The 14,775-nt window shown below is 38.5% G+C and overlaps 1 protein-coding gene across 1 annotated transcript in view; it reads left to right on the forward strand.

Moving 5' to 3' along the window:
• Positions 1–14,775, forward strand: part of LOC5568282 (protein hedgehog) — a 96,895-nt gene that overhangs the window by 10,413 nt on the left and 71,707 nt on the right. The gene's annotated exons all lie outside the window — the stretch shown is intronic.

Raw genomic sequence — 14,775 nt, forward strand, 5'->3', positions numbered from 1 at the left:
AGCGTGGTGGTTCTGACGGTGGCAAACCGCGCGACGACTGAAGGGTTAACTACGCCACAATACATGTGCGATTCAGCATAAAGTCCACCTCAATTTTAAATTTATTCGGCATTACAACCGTAATCTTATATTCTTTGAAAAGCACTAGCACTTGCAAAATGTTGGCAGAAATATCTTAAAACTTTCGCATAACTTATGATTTTGCCCTAAAAGCGATTGGGAGTCTTGTAAACAATCACAGAATTCGACACGTTTTCGCTGATATTCGGCAACGCTTCCTTTGAACATTCACAACACGAGCGATCGAACGATTGTCGGAAAGAAAAATGTCACTTGAATGCCTCTGACCACGATTGCTTCGTTTGGAAACGTTACGGTTTTGTTTAATTGGCGTTGCATTCACTGTGTTTGTGTGTGTGTTACATTCGACATAACAAACAAGATCGAACAATTCATGATTTTTAATTATCCGATGTGTCTGAATTCTATGCAAAACGTATGGTTTATGCAAATGTCATCGGATCAAACGACATAAAATTTGCAAAGTGGCGAATGTTTACAGCTTTTGATAACCAAGTTTGAATGGACCAAGATAAAAATTATCACAACTGAGAGATAGAGGAGAATCTTCTCTTTGTCATAGCATTGTTTAATATCGTGTAAATCTATACTTTAATTATATAACAACAAACTAGAATAATATAAGGCAAAATATTTAGTTGAAAGATCTTATTTATCATTTGTATAATTTGAAATATAATGAAAGATTTATAAGTTTTTCATGTATTAAAACAACAATCAATATCAACTGTCATTATAGCACGAGAACAACGGATTAAATAATAGTATTATAAGCAATAGTGAAATCTTTGTCATTGATTTTCCCTGATAAATCACACCTGATAACTTACCATGAAGTAGAATTCTAAGTAGTTCCGTTTTAACTTGTGGTTTATGCTTCAAACATTTGCCGTTCCTCGTACCGCTGTCAAAAACAACAGTCAATATTGACGCACTGATACAGATTTGTCTTTCACAAATCGCTCTCCAAACACCTAGGTTCAATTTCACACCAACAAAAGGCCGCGCTTCGGCACTGTTCAGTGTGTTGCAAAGTGCACGTCGATTTATGAAGATTTCGTTCAAACCGGCCCGTAATTGTATGCATGGTAACACAAGGGTGTGAAGTGTGCGTTGTTAACAATGTTAGCTTACAAGTGTTCTTCTCCTCCTCTAACCAAATGTAGCAATCGGAAAGCAAACCAAAGTGTTAAAGATAGGGTGTGAGGCTTTTCGGCAGGGTGGGCAATTTTGGGTATTTTATCGTTTAGGTTATCTGTTTCCTGATCAAACGGTTTATTGATTCGTAGATTTGTCCAATCGTAGGTAAGTATCAAGTGTATTAGTTTTGGCGCTAATACACTTAAAATAGGGGTCTTGCTTAGCATAGTGGGAGCGTTTGCGACTACAAAGCAAAGCCATGCTGAAGGTGTCTGGGTTCGATTCCCGGTCGGTCCAAGATCTTTTCGTGATGAAAATTTCCTTAACTCCCCTGGCCAAAGAGTATCATCGTAGCTACCACACGATAAACAAATGTAAAAAATGGCAACTATGGTAAAGAATGCTCTCAGTTTATAACTGTGGAAGTGCTAATTGAACACTGAGCTGAGTGAACAACAGCTGATAAGCAGATTCTTTTCCAGTAGGGAAGTAATGCCAAGAAGAAAAAATCCTTATATATAAAAATTCTACCTACTAATGATAGCAGATCTGCCGAATCAGGTGATAACTGCGAAAGAAATATCGAGATGCCACAGATTTAAATGAAATAATATGTACTTCAAACATTTTCTACCGTGAGAAATATTCTAATAACTACGTCACGCAATTTTTGTACTAATATTCTCAATTTCATCATTGTAGGCGTGGTGTCGTTTTCTTATACGCTCTATCGCAAAAGTTGAAATTGGATGGAAAGGCTGAACGGAGTCACAAATAACTGCACATAATATGGTCACGTGATGTGGTCAAGTGACGTAATCAAGGTCGCAGCTGAAATCTACTTCCATAAGCTTAGTATTCAATTTGAAAAACTTTGTACAACAAACTAATTATAAGAATTTTTTGAAGATCATGATCCACGAGGGATGAACAAAAAGACACAATGTTAGATTTGTTTTTCTGTCCTACTTCTTGTCTATCCCAACTTTTGCCGAAATCTAAATACGGCCCTTTTCTGATTCGATTATTTAATTATAATTATCAAATATTTTACCTTGTACCTTGGCACTTCGCGTTGTTCAACGGATACGCCACGGTAACGGTCCTATCTATATTACCCCATTTGCCACCAACACCAGCAGACGAGCAGCGTGGTGTGGCGAATGAAGTTTGTTTTTGCTTCTCTTTCGATTTGTTTAAGCTTAAGAGCTTAAGATTTACTTAAAAATATTGAATAAGGAAAGGAGACGAAGCATCGGAGAAGGCTTCACGCGCATAGAGATCAGTTTGGGTAAACAATCGAAGGTAGGCGAGAAAAAAGATGCTGCTGCATACGATGCTGGATTGAAATTTACATAAATGTTGTTTCAATAAACATTTTTATATGTTCATTGGAGTTTTAATCTTTTGTTGGAAATAGTTTGGTATATATTTCATCAAAGAAAAGTATATTTGATACATTCTCTATATTGTTGTAAAATGATAAAAAAAATGTTGCATACCTAATTAAGCGAAGTTTGATGCAAACCCACAGTTTCTTATTTCGATTTGAGCGACTGTAAAGGTCATCTGGCTTGCATTTGCACCACACGTCAACGACACCGTTACGGCAACAAAATCTGTTCTTTTTGATAATGATGCCGTGATAATAATCGTTTATTTCATCAAGATCGTGCGCTGCTCAAAGCAACAAAGCTTTTATTGTTTTACGAGCAGCACTTCTCTCACTTTATGGCCCCCACTATTTGCCATTTGCCCCCGTCATCAATCGTTTGTATCAAGGGCTGTTCACCCAAACTTTTAAGGTAAAAAAGAATCAAAGCCACACCTCAAATTCAAATCAGCAAAAAAAATTGTGAGCATAACAACACATTGTGCTGAAAAGTGTATCGATTCGTCACCACTAGTGAGTGACCAATAGATCAAATTTTCCGCGAAAACGGCTGCCTGATTCTTCACATTTGTGCTTGTGAGAATCCGTGACTTCAATCTGATTTCACCTTAAAAGTGATGTTTTTTTTTGTATTTGTTAGATGAGATCTTTCCGAATAATTTGCAAATGCGAGAGTGGAATGCCAAAAGATCGAAAATATACCAAAGTGAAGTCTTCGGTAAAGTGTAATCAAATTAACTAATTCCCCTTTAATTTTATTACGGACACGAAACCGTGCTTTGGATGCAGGATGCAATACAAAGACAGCGCGATAAAGTATCATAAAACCGTTTTTCGGCTTCTTCACATCTAACTGGCCATTCTCAAATTTGGAATTGATTTATGTGTGTTGATATAAATTCCATAATTGATTAAATATTTGTGAGATTTTACAACTGCTTCTCTTTTAGCTCAGACTTTCCGTTTTATTTCAGTTGAATCTGGATCTCACGAAACCAGTTATCATAATCTGTTTATTGTTGATATTTTGAGTTATAATCACGTGGTCTTCAGAAGAAGAAAAAAACATTTTATTGACCAATATCAGTACTACTGCGTGCAATGATGAAGCGTTTTGAAGGTGGCGGCAACCGAAAATTTGCCGTAAGCCTTCCGAGAGGTTCCATTTCGAATTTCCTGTTAAATTATAAAATTAGAGATGATGTATAGTTTCAGTGGATATCAAGTGAATCACTAGTACTTGTCCAAAATAAATGACCCTATATGATAACTGACCTTAGAAAACGAATGTTTAACCTTTCGATTGTAGCGCGAATTTTTGTAACGCGAGTAGCCGCACGTTGTACTTTGTGCAACACCCTTGGTTTTCTTTATGTTCAACCTGAAATATCTTGCGATCTAGATAAAATATAGAAAAACCATCATACACAAGTCGAGTCTAGTACACGACACTGAAGACGACCTTACAGTTGAGGTCGAAATACGCGTATCTGTCAAAGGATACAAACTCTAGTGGAATTAAATGGTATAGTACTCAATTCGTTTTTTTTTTCATCTACTTAATCATATACAAGTTTGTTTAGGAGATCAAAGGTTGACATGCGGCGGTCATTTAGATTCAGAATTCCGCCACCAGGCGGCGCTAGTGAATATGATTTTTTATTATTTTGCGGATATCTTAGGATCCTGATCTCTCAGCAAGATGGCGTGTTCGGCAAAGTTGTTCAGTTGCTCAAAGGCTATTGTTGTTCAAGGCAGTTGTTTCAAAATTTTGCCACCAGGCAACGCTAGTGAGCTTGAAACTTTTACTTTTCGATTATGATTCGTGGTTTACGGCCGAATGAAAGTTTCAACAACTACCGAATAACTAAACATTACAATAATAGCCAAGGGCTATTATTAATCGATCTAGTTGATTCTAAATTCACCCACCAGGTGATGACAATAAGCATGAACCATTTGTTTCAAAGATGTCACATTCTTATTCAAGGCGAGATTGGCTAAAATAACGATAGCTCTTCAGCTACTGAACAAGTTTGCCGAAGATGCCATCTTTTTTAATGATCAGCATCCTGAAATATATGCAAAACAAAAGTTTCATGCTCACTAGCGTCGCCTGGTGGCAAAATCATGATTCTCTTGGCTAGAAAGATAATAACCCTTAAGCTACTGAACAACTTTGCCGAAGATGCCATTTTTCTAAATGGATAGGCTCCTGAGCCACCTATCGGTCAAATTCCGAATTAAATGAGGTACCATCAGATAGCGCTTCAACTCCAGAACAACTTACTTTACTGAAGACCCTAAGTTTCGAAATTATCTGAATTTCGAGATATAGGGGTCTATTTTATAAGTCGAGTCGATCAAAATGACTCGACTGGAGTCACTGTCGACCGAAAAATTCGCTCGACTCAGCTATGTCACTCGAGTTTTTCGACAGTTATCACTCTATGTGACTGGATTACTATGGGAGTCGACGGGTGACATCTGAAATATGCATGCTTGCTTTGATCGATAATGAATATAGACGAGTCACATGAATCTGCTCGATTTACAAAATAGGCCCCATATTATTTAGAAAAACAGTGAAAAGTGATAACATATACGGGATTTGTCTTTGCGAAAGATCTTCAAATCACGGTCTCCGATGTCAGCGAAGAAAGTGAAGAAACCAGCATTGAATGCGGTCATTTTACAGCTTGCAGTTATTTTGGTGAGTTCGTTCCTGCTCATCTCTATTATCTCTTTTGCCCTTTACAAACAAGTCCATGAGTCTTCTTAGTTTTTTTTCGTAACACGAAGGTAATACAAACTTGCCATAGAAATACCAACGAAGAACTTGTCAGCTACCTTTCATAAAAAATAGTTTCACAAAGTAGTTAGTTCTATATTTTTCATATTAAATACATATAAGAGCAGTTGAATCATGTAAGCAGTTCCACTACGTTTGACTATCTTGTTTCAAGTCATGAAATATTACCACTAATAATGTATTTTTTTTTATTATCTCTGACTACCGCGGGAGAATAAGTTTTCTTCTCGTTTTTGGAGAGCGAGTAATGGCGCTTTATCCTAGGCTTTATAGCCAGGACGTGAGGAAGAAATTCTCACGTCGAATCCCAGGAAATGGAGAAGGACCACAAACGCAGTGGGGATCAACATTCTTAGCAAAGCCACTTCCATTATAAAGGGTTCTACTGTATACAAAAACTGTTGAGTATTGTTCTTAAGAAGATTCTTGGGGAATACATTTTGGTTTGGTGTCGATCGATACCTTTGTTGCAAAATGATAGCATATATAGCATGGGTAATTTTCATACTTTTAAGATACAGTTGCTTTCAATCCATTTGAAGAAAAACATAAAATTTCAGGTCACACAGCTGAATGTTTTCTCCTTTTCTTTTCTCTCCATTCTTGTTATAATCATTCATCATTCTTATATTTCTTATATCATTATATTCATCTTCATAATCATGTCCATAGAAAAGTCTGTCTAAAAGATTATACCGGTGTTAAAGATTGAACATTTCGTGATTTGGCAGTGCGCAATTTACTCATGTACTCTTGTGCTGATATTTAATACTGTCTAAAGCAATAAAACAGTACCAAAGTAACACCAAAAACATCTTTTCAGATAGCAGATAGCAGATCTTGTCATATAAGAGTTATAATGGTGAAAACCATAACATCTTGTGTTATATAAATGTTATAAAATAGCTATCGGAAAACAAGTCATCTCAAAACAGTAAATCCAAAAATGACAACCTGACTTGGTTAATTGGATGCTCTACAAACGAACATAATAAAATGTATGTTATAATAATGCATTTTAAACGTATTTTTTACAAGATTCAAACATCAATAAACCCATCATCATTGATGCATGTATTGTGTGATTTTAATAACATTCGACTATTGAAGCTAGGTCAAAAACACCATATTCAAACCTTGTGGAGAAAAACTGAACGAAATTGAAACGTATCGAAATCGTTCGCGGATGGTTTTCCAAATTCGTTTGCTTTTCATTATAACAAAAAAAAAAACAATTGTTTTGATAATATAAACTTCTGAAAGAGTGGTTTCAGAGTGTACTGCGAATTAGTTGAACAAAAATTCTACCAACTGCGTTTGCTTCTTCAACATGTATTTTAGACATGCACATCACGATTTTTGATACATTCACTTTGGGAAATAAACGCACGGTTTTAATTCCGCGATTGACACATCACGTAGTCCAAAGTGTTTTGTGTATATTGGGCACCATAATTTCAATTTTTCTCTGGTAGCAGAAAACACATGATCCCATATTTCACTAGTGTTAAAATAAAGCAGCGCTTTCTTCTGTGTGGGTCAAAACTATTATGGTCGAATAGGCTCTAAAATTGGTGAATATCGTCGAAAAAAATAGCTACTGCGCGATGTCTGTCAACATTACTGCAATTTTCACAATGTTGACATTTGTAAACCAAGCAAGAAGCTATATTTAAGTTATTTGGGTGTTATAAACATTATTGAAAAAACAATTAAATGATTTTTTGCAGAATATGTTGAAAATAGGTTCTCGTGATGTATTATAAACGTTATTATAAGTTGATCTAAATCCCCTAGTTAAGATGCTCAGAAGATGTTATTACAACGCAATTTCAACTCATATCTGTATAAACATACACAAACATTTCACATTTTACTAAATAAATAATCAGGATTACAGTGCCGGTTGAAAACTTGAATTACCTTACTTCGAATCCATTTAAGATGCATGTCGTTCATATTAACCTGAATAATTTGATTAGACATCAGAATCAATTTGATAAGTTGCGTAATTTTGACAAGAGATATAAAACCATTGAGTAATAGTTTGGAGCGTGAGCAATGTAATCAAAGCAATATGAAAAATTCAATAAAACAATTGAACCGTTCGAATATGTTTGGACGGCGCTGCAATCCTAAATAAAAATCTGCCATATTATTATTTTCGTGAGAATTGAAGAAAACTATACAAAACAGCACAATTAGGGTGGCTTCGTAATACATTTAGGAATTATTATAATGGCCCATGAATTATTGAAAAGTGAAATTGAAAGTTTCACCATGAATTTTGATCCGCAAAATAAACTTCCCAAATATCGTTGATTACGATCCTTTTTAATTTTATTCATCTCCGTGATTCAACAATCTAAGATTTTTTCAGTTTGGAAACATTTTTTTCAGGTTATGGTAGCCATGTATTTTTTGGAGGCAATTTTGTGTTTATTTTCTGTAAGTTCCTTCGTTTTTCAGATTGGACATTTTAAGCATGTAGTATGTAATATGATTGTGTTTTTCAAGTTATATAGCTTACAAATAACGTCGCAATAACCAAAACACTCGCCTGTATTATAATCTAATGATCTTGTGCAATATAAATGTGGTTTATACTTTGAAATAGCTTAATTACAACACATGAAGTATGTCGTTATATAAACTTGAGTTGTGCGTATTTAATGCTGAAAATAACCTAATTATAACAACTGCTCATTACAGCTTATATTCTCAGCTTTGTTATGTTGAGAGTATGTTTATAAATTGTTAATGGTATGTGATTATAAGTGGTTGTCAGACCTATGAGATGTTATATAAACCGTCATTTTTGCGCTGTTTCAGCTATACAAGTGTTAGATATAAAGTAAATATTACTAGAAAAATACAACAGAATGTGTTCAAAACTGGAATTTTTAACTCTTATATAACTAGCTGTGTTACTTGGGTAGGTACTTCTGAGTGCAACAAAAACAGTATTTTTCAGTTTTACTTTTAAGTCTATCCCTTGTCGGTCCGTTTTTAGACCCGTACCATAGGTTCTTCTCACGCTAAGTACGTCTGTTCTGTGATAGAAAATATCAAATAATTTGTATGTGCAAATCAATTGTTCTTCACGCAAACGAAAAACCCGACTACCAGGTAACTTTTTATTATGTTCACCAACAATCTAATTTCGTTTCTACCACTGTGGTAATTTTGCCAATTCGAATGTTCTAATCTATGTCAATGCAGCAAGTAAATATAATTTAAATACCGCCTCTGAGTGGCGCTGGGAAACCCAATTTGATTTCTCGACCAGCCATACTTACTAGACTGGCCCAGCTCAGTATAGGAGAAAAATAAAGTTGTATGATTCCACGGGGCACCCCCCAGGGTTATTTCTTGGGGTTAGAGGAAGCCGTTCTGAAAAATTCAGCTCATTTGGTCGTTCCATGAGCTGGCGCATTTGAATTGAAGTTAATATGGGATTTTCAGCTCAAACATATGAGCAACAGCACATCATCTACTGTTTGGTTCAGGAAAATTGATGATCGCGTTCAATTGGACCCAGAATGTCAAAAACACTACTTGATACTATATCGAACAATATTGTAGAAGGTTGTACCATGATCAAAATCAATAAAGTTGGTATTTAAACCATCTGAAGTATATCATGCAATACTGCTTGTATTTCTTCAACATAGCTTGGAGGTAGCCACTAAGCGCATCATAGCCACCTATGACGCTGGGCGAGCAAAGGCACATGTCGCATGCATATAAGTGACTGTACGGGAGTGCTGATCTAAGCCTAACTTTCAACAACTGAAAGAGTAATGAAAATAAGATTAAACCTAGATACAACCTTCTGCAATTATGTTCATTAGGGTATCAACTAGTGTATTTGTCATTTTGGGCTTATTTGAACGCGAACAATTAGTATACGGAACGAAATAGTGGCATAGGATCAATTTTCAATATATGTGAGACGAATATCCCATACAAACTTCAAATCGAATGCGCCAGCTGGTGGAGCAACCAATTGAGTTGAAATTTTGAGAGAGCGTATTTCGTACCATAAGGCTTATATCTAGGGGGTGCCCCGTTGAGTTTTACAACTTTTTTGTTTAAGGGCCAGTCTAATACTTACGTAATAAAATGTTTAGCACCCCTTTCATACCGCTGAATTCAAACCTCCGAACAAAGACAGATTTGGGAGTTACCCAATGTTAATAGTATTGGAACACGGGATCAGTTCCAGGAACAGTAATCCAAATATATTAGCACCCAACGAGTTGATTGCGCATTGGTCATAACAATACATATACAATTATCACATAGGTACTGTTTACTTGGTGAATTATCCAAACTTCCTTTCCCTGAAATGGAAGATTACGTTCTAAGTCAGCAAATGTGAAGATGATAGGCATTTGGATCGAATTTGCGCCTTTGGTACCACTGGCAAGATCTCGGTGTTGAACAGCACAATATCGACTTGTATCGTCCCAAAAGCTGCTACAATGAAGTGGTAAGAAAAGCATTTTTTTATTAAGCATTTCTTTATTGTAGTAGTTTGCTTTGTACCAAAATCTTTAAAACCAAAGACGCCTAAATTTCAAGATTAAACAAAATTTGAACTATATATCCCCATTTATACAGTCTCCACACGGAAGCACTATTTTCCGATCTACTGTGAAGTATATTGCTCATGGCAAACAAATAGCTTTATTATATTTTACTTTTCGCATCTATCGATTTTATACGGCCAAGTGCGGGCGCAGCTTTTCTCTTGAAATGTGCGCGACACAATCACGATGTTTACATTTCACGCTGCCGCGTCGCCTTCCTCTGCTTCTGCCTTTTTTCCCTTCTGCCCCTACCAATATTTAAGAGATTGATCTCTCCTCGCCGTGGCTTGTTGAATTTATTGCAAAATCGAAGACTAGGTCACTGGGGAAGCGAGTGAGCGCACGAAACGATGACTGAATCAATATGCCTTTTATAACGGGGCGCACATTAGATAAACCATGGCAGGGTAAATAAAATAATTAAAAATCACTTTAATGAAGGCGAAGTGTCGTATATTGCTGCTGACTGAAGAGCATTCTTTGTGTGGATTAGTTTCCAACGTACAGAGGGACAGCTGGCCATACTCAAAATGCGCATTAACGTCATTGAGATTGGTAAAACTGCTGCAAATCATTTGAGATTAAATTGATCGGCAACATTTTTGTTGGGCAAAGTGGCACTGATTCGATGAAGATACAATTTCCGGCAATCACGACGATCGCTCAGCCGTATTCAAATTAAGTGTTTTTGTGTGACAAACAAAATCCATGAAAAAAATCATTGAAAAGATGGTATTTGCGTCATTCATTCGCAAAAATAGTGTATAGGGGAGAGAGCATCAAAACGCACTGTAAGTTTGAGCAATGTTTATTCAAGTTTATCCTTATATACTAAAACGCTGGCTTTTTCCACTACTAAAGCTTCAAGTGATGTATCCCGCTCTCCATCGTTCGCTTCCACAGGCAAATGATATAAAGGAGGTGCATGATACCTGATTCATCAACGCTATTTAAATAACGTGCGAAGGCCTCAACGTTTTGTAAGCTTATGGGAAGTATGCACTTCAACAGAAAAGTAATTGCCTATCTCGATGCGTTTGGGAAATTTCTTGCAAGAAATGCTCAACAAAAGCATTTTTCTTTGATCGCAGTACGCAGTTGAAAAGAAATGTCAATACAATTGGAGCTCACTGTAGAAAATTTCTTGACCATTTCTTGCGCAGAAATTTTTACTTTTCTTGAGCTGAACAGCATACCTAGCTTTAAGAGGAAAATAACCATCATCGCTTCAGTGCGCATCGTACCTTCGTGCTGTGCGTACACGAATTCTCTCTGCTCTTGGAAGTTTTCTTGAAAACTACCTAAAGCAATAAAACAGTACTTTTCAGCGCTACAAAAACAGTACTTTTCAGTGCTAAAATTAAAAACGGTACTTTTCAGTGCTACTAAAACAGTACTTTTCAGTACTATTTTTTCTACTATTGATCCCTTTACAATCCTTGTTTGGACCCGTGCCTTCGATTTTTCGTTGGACCCGTTAACGAAAGCTAGCGGTGGTAATCCTTCTTGGACACCGGCTTGGGAAAAAAAACTCTTAGGAGGTCACGTCTTCTTCCGTTTATTAACTAAACATGATATCAACAACAAACAAAAGGAAGGGTGAATCTCTGAATTCACAACTTCCTTCCAAAAAAGTGGGATTTAAAACTGTCACTAAACTAAATGGAAGAAAGGACGCTTCCCCGGAATGCAAACTTTCTTCCAAGGGTGAAATGAATAATTGTATCGAAATGAGCAATCAGTTCGATGCACTAGACAAATTTCCCGAACACCAAATCGAAGCAGCCTCTAGCCCAGGCTCTTTGATTCAAGTGAAGAAGCTAAGAGTGCCGCCTATCGTGGTCAGTTGTTCCGAATTTGGGGGATTTAGGCAGGAGATCTTGAACTCCATTAGGGGAATCAAGGTCTTCTTCCAAATCGCAAAGAAAGGAGACTGTCGCGTTTTGCCGGAAACTCTTAAAGATCGCGAACTTCTTCTTAAACACCTTGAAGAGAAGAAGCACAATTTTTTTACTTATGACGACAAAACTGAACGTTTGTTCAAAGTTGTCTTGAAAGGTCTCCCAAGTGACTATAAGTCACCTGAAGAGATCAAAAATGGAATAAATGATTTACTTGGATTTTCCCCAGTCCAAGTAATCATTATGAAAAAGAGAACCCAATCTGGCATTGTTCGGAAAACAAATTATTACTAACTAATTGCGAAAAAGCTCAAAAACTTGCTATGCAGTTTGAAAGCGCGCACAATTTTAATTTAGGACTTACTAGTCCAATTGAAAATCAAGTTTCTCAGGAGTTCGAAAATATTCTCAATCAAGAGAACGTTTTCGAAAATGCCTGGGAGACTGATTTGGAAGAAGTGAGAACTATTATTAAAATATTCATAAATATGAAAGCTCCTGGCGATGATGGAATTTTCTACATCCTCATCAAGAAACTTCCAGAAAGTAGCTTATCATATATTCAACAAATGTTTTCAATTAGCATATGTTCCTGAAAAATGGAAAAAATGCTTAAGTTGTTCCAATTTTAAAACCAGACAAAAATCCTGCAGAAGCTTCTAGCTATCGTCCAATCAGTTTGCTTTCCTCCATCAGTAAACTTTTTATTATTTATTTATTTAGTTGGTGTTACATCAATTAATTTGATAAAACCTCGTTAACGATGTTACGCCAATTTACTCGGTCCAAGGCTGTGTCTCTCCAACCTCGATTTTGGCCCACGTTCTCCAGATCTTGTTGCCACCTCGCTCGCTGTGCTCCCCGCCTTCTTGTGCCAACCGGATTCGACGCGAACACCATCTTTGCAGGATTGTTGTCCGGTAGTCTTGCAACATGCCCTGCCCAGCGCACCCTTCCGGCTTTAGCAACCTTCTGGATACTTGGTTCGCCGTAGAGCCTAGCGAGCTCGTGGTTCATTCTCCGCCGCCACACACCGTCCTCCTGCACTCCGCCAAAGATCGTTCTAAGCACCCTTCGTTCGAACACTCCAAGTGCTTGCAGGTCCTCTTCCAGCATGGTCCATGCTTCATGTCCATAGAGGACCACCGGTCTTATAAGCGTTTTGTACATGGTACATTTGGTGCGGGGGTGAATCTTTCTCGACCGCAGCTTCTTCTGGAGCCCATAGTAGGCGCGACTTCCACTGATGATGCGTCTCCGTATTTCACGACTAACGTTGTTATCAGCCGTTAACAAGGATCCGAGGTAGACGAACTCATCAACCACCTCAAAAGTATCCCCGTCTATCGTAACACTGCTTCCCAGGCGGGCTCTGTCGCGCTCGGTTCCGCCTATCAGCATGTACTTTGTTTTTGACGCATTCACCACCAGGCCGACTTTTGTTGCTTCACGTTTCAGGCGGGTGTAGAGGTCTGTCACCGTTCCAAATGTTCTGCCGACAACATCCATATCATCCGCGAAGCAAACAAATTGGCTGGATCTTGTGAAAATCGTACCTCGGTTATTGAACCCGGCTCTCCGCATGACACCTTCTAGCGCGATGTTGAACAGCAGGCACGAAAGTCCATCACCCTGTCGAAGTCCCCGGCGGGATTCGAACGAACTGGAATGTTCGCCCGAAATCTTCACGCTATTCTGCACACCGTCCATCGTTGCTCTTATTAGTCTTGTGAGCTTCCCGGGAAAGCTGTACTCGTCCATGATTTTCCATAGCTCTTCGCGGTCGATGCTATCATAAGCCGCTTTGAAATCGATGAACAGGTGATGCGTTGGGACTTGGTATTCACGGCATTTCTGGAGGATTTGCCGTACAGTGAAGATTTGGTCCGTTGTCGAGCGGCCGTTGATGAAACCAGCTTGATAACTTCCCACAAACTCATTTGTTATTGGTGATAGACGACGGAAGATAATCTGGGATAGCACTTTGTAGGCGGCATTCAGGATAGTGATCGCACGATAGTTTTCACATTCCAGTTTGTCGCCCTTCTTGTAGATGGGGCATATGACCCCTTGCTTCCACTCCTCCGGCAGCTGTTCGGTTTCCCAGATTTTGACAATCAGCCGGTGCAGACAGGCGGCCAACCTCTCCGGGCCCATTTTGATGAGTTCAGCTCCAATACCATCTTTACCAGCGGCCTTATTATTCTTGAGCTGGCTGATGGCATCCTTAACTTCCCTCAATGTGGGGGCAGGTTGGTTTCCTTCATCCGCCGTGCTGACGTAGTCACTTCCTCCGCTGTCGTGACCCTCGTCGCCTGTGTTCTCCGTGCCATTCAGGTGTTCATCGTAGTGCTGCTTCCACCTTTCAATCACCTCACGTTCGTCCGTCAAGATGCTTCCGTCCTTATCCCTACACATTTCGGCTCGCGGCACGAAGCCTTTTCGGGATGCGTTGAGCTTCTCGTAGAACTTTCGCGTTTCTTGAGAACGATGCAGCTGTTCCATTTCTTCACATTCCGCTTCTTCCAGGCGGCGCTTTTTGTCCCGGAATAGTCGGGTTTGCTGCTTCCGTTTTCTTTTATATCGCTCCACGTTTTGTCGCGTTCCTTGCTGCAGCATTGCAGCCCGCGCTGCATCCTTCTCCTCCAAAACCTGCCTGCATTCTTCGTCGAACCAATCGTTACATGTCCTCCTTTCCACGTACCCGACGATGCTCTCGGCTGCGTTGTTGATGGCTGCTTTTATGTTGCTCCAGCAGTCCTCAAGAGGGGCTTCGTCAAGCTCGCCCTCTTCCGGCAACGCTACCTCGAGATGCTGCTCGTATGCGGCAGCGACGTTCGGTTGGGCCAGTCG

This window comes from Aedes aegypti, chromosome 1 (assembly GCF_002204515.2).
Source record: "Aedes aegypti strain LVP_AGWG chromosome 1, AaegL5.0 Primary Assembly, whole genome shotgun sequence".
Lineage (NCBI taxonomy): Eukaryota > Metazoa > Arthropoda > Insecta > Diptera > Culicidae > Aedes > Aedes aegypti.